A 3,692-nucleotide genomic window follows, 5' to 3' on the forward strand; every position below is an offset into this window, starting at 1 on the left:
AAATTTTGAGATTTAAATAAATTTATATTAAATAATAAATATGTATATATATTTTAAATGTTTTTAATTATTAAATATTATAATTTTATAACATAATTTTTTTTATATCAAATCAAATGATACATTAAAAACGTAAAAATAAATAGCATTTTATATGTATGGAGATGGATAAGACACGTAGTAGAGTAAGTCGTGGGTTGATCACCTTCGAGTGGTGAGTTTAAGGGGCTCCATCTCCCACGTTGTTTGTTCCTAGTACAACCATTACTAGTTAATGTTTATGTCATTCAAAACAATGACTCAATAATTGCATCACTATTTATTATTAGTCTCAAAATATTAATATTTTATATTTATATTTGTATTTGTATTATATATAAGTGGTTGAATCATCTCAAAATAAGTGAATATTCTTTAGTATAATATTTGTAAACAAGGTTAAAACATTGTCTTAGAAAATTAACTTTATCAGAAATTTGTACTGTATAAATAAGATAATACAAGTTTTTGCTTATAGAGAGGTTGTTGAATCACTTTCAAATAAGAAAGTACTCTACTATTTAGTGGTAGTTAAGTTGTAACGATCTATTCTGTCATAATTAAAAATAATTATCTTGAAGGTATTGTCACAATCCAACACATAGGGACCCGAGTCATGTGAACACATATGCTAACACCTAAATAAGAGAATTTTTACTAGTCAAACATAGTTTAAACATGCGGAAAATAACGAAGCTCTTCAACCTTAAGAAGAATAAACTTTAGTAAAAGACTTAAAAACAACTCCAAGAAACTTCTCTAAATAAGTACACGAGCGACTAAGAGAATATAATTTTATACATAAAAATGAGACACAGCTCCCACCATAAGGAAGGAAGAGTAGAAGCTGTCGGAGATCATCATCGTCTTCTCCTAGGAGACATCACCAAATTCATGTAACCAAACGATTATACCAAGTGACATAGCAAGAGGCCGGCTTCCCTAGCCAACCTTGGAGTTTTTAAAGCCATTAAAGGTGTTTTCATTTTAATTTTAATTAGGGTATTACTTTATCTTTATGATTAATTTATCATTTGCATGTTATAACCGATTTTATGGTTGAGATTCTCTTATATAAGGATTTAGAATTCAACTTTTTCCTAATTTAAATCAATTTAATAGTTCACTCAATCACTTTATATGGAATTTTGAATTGATGTAATGAAGAATTAATAGGGATATTTTATAATTTTTAAGAAGTGGACAAAATATTATTACTATCTCCATCTCTAAACACTTTTTATTTTATATGATAATTAAGAAAATATTTCTAAATTGATCAACTCACTATTTTGCTCTTTCTAAATGTTAGTTAGCCTCTAAAAAAAAATATTAGATCAAAATTTGTTTAAATATTCAAACATCATATATATTATAAAGGTAAAATATAAGAAAATAGTAATCAAATAATATGAGATAAATATTTTTAATAAAATTTTTAATTATTCATCTAGATGTAATGTGGGATAGAGGGAGTAATTTATAACTTCTCTCTTCCCATCAGAGATCTAATTAATGTTTCCATCAACTTATAGGCACGTCTTGAACTTTATTGAATTTATTGCAACGGGGACTTCTGTTGTTCCAACTTGTGAGGTACTATAATGACATAAAATTTGAACCTATTCATATTTTGTTTGTATTATTATTATTTGCTGCCTGTCCCTATTTATATTTATTTCTAAATATTTGTCTATTTTAATAAATAAAAAAGGATAATAATTTTTTTAATATGCTTTTTAGTTAATTTGAAAAAAAATTAGTACTACTAAGTTGCAATGCATGCTTATTGAAACCAGAAAATACATTTATTACACTTGGGGAGTTGCATAATCTTTTAAGTTAAAGGTAAAATTGTTACTAACCTATGATAATAATTGGTGCCTTAATATGTGTGTCACTTCTAAAGTGGACAACTAAATAGGAACAGATGGAGTATCTTTTGTGTTTTATTTATATGTCATTTTTTTTATTTTGCACTTATATTAAAAATGATGTAACTTTCTCTTCTATCCTTATTCAATTTTCTTAAAATTAAACTTTTCAGTCAATTAATATGAAATAATTTATTTTAATTAATAAATTTAACCAATAAACATAAATCATTTACTTAACTTTTTTAAGTTGGTCAAATTTATGTTTTCAATGCTAACAACTCACAAGGATAAAAAAAGGAACAATATGTTAATTTATGCATTAACTTTATGAAATGATAAATATCATGGAGTAATTATTTATAAAAAGTAAAGTGCTAAATGATCAGAAAATTTTAAAAACTATAATATTTTTTTATTTTAAAATAAACAGATCTTTTTTCCATTTTTAGTTAAAAGGTAGTAAAGTTAAAAGGGTAAAAATGTTTTAAAAGATAAAATAACATAAAAAAATATAATTTTGAGAAAATTTTCTAGCCAAAAAGATTTTTTCTTATAAAAAAGGATGATATATAAAATGGGATTGAGAGAGTACTTCCTTCGTCCAACAATAATGTTTGCTATACTATTTTGAGATGTTCAACTTAAATCCCGTTTAAATTGACTTTAAAAAGTAATTTTTAAGTTAAAAAAAAAAGTCAAATGAAAATGACTTTTAAGACAAAAAATAAAAAATAGGAGAAGAAATACTTTTGATATTATTTACTTAGAGATAAATGTCAAAAAAAAAAACACTTAAACTATTATTTTTTTGACCTTCATATCAAATTGTTGAAAGGGTGATTTACATACATATATAAACTATCACTTATAAGTATAGCCGTTAATATGGCTAGATCCATTGGATCGGTCTGATCTAATCCGAAATTTAATAGGGTTGGACTAAGATTTTTTAAGCCCATTTAAGAAAAGGGTTTTTTAGTCTGGCCTGAATAAGCCTGCTGATTTGTGGGGCTTGACAAATATAGGTAGAGCCGACCAGTGGACCAATAAAATTAATTAAAAAATATAATATGACCTTAAAATTTAAAATTAAAGAGAGTCCAAACTCAAAATAATTACGTTAATATTTCTATTTAGATATTTATATTTTTACTTTAAAAAATTAATAAATATTATAAAGATAATTTTATTTGTGGATTTGATTAACAAATAGTAACATTAAAATCATGTAATATTGTTTTGTCAGTATTTATGATAACATTTTAAAATTATAATGTATAATTTAATTGAATAACTATAAAAAAAATATAATTTTTTAAAAAGTGATCTGACCCGGCAAGCATGTAGCCCACGTTACTTGTAGGTTGGACCAACCGTTTTTTGGCTTACGCCAAAAATGGGCTAGTCCGTCCTGACCCATAAAATATCAAAGCCTGTATGGATCAACCGGGATGGGGTGGGCTAGCCCATATTGACAACTCTACTTATTAGTTTGAGAAACACACCTCAATGGTGTGTGTAATGCACACTCTCTCTTTTATTTGAAAAAAAAACTTAAACACGTGACATTTCACATGGATAAAATATTTCACCTTGACGAAAATTAAATAACAAACTATTAATATTAATTAAAAATTAAAGATTGAATAATAACTAAAAAATATATATTTTTTAAATTTTTTTACTAATACTAATAATTTGTTTAATATTTGTGAAGGTGAAATGTTTTATCCATGTGCGGTGTGATGTGACAATATGATGAGGTTGATATAAAAA

This window comes from Solanum lycopersicum, chromosome 12, assembly GCF_036512215.1.
Source record: "Solanum lycopersicum chromosome 12, SLM_r2.1".
NCBI classification, from domain to species: domain Eukaryota; kingdom Viridiplantae; phylum Streptophyta; class Magnoliopsida; order Solanales; family Solanaceae; genus Solanum; species Solanum lycopersicum.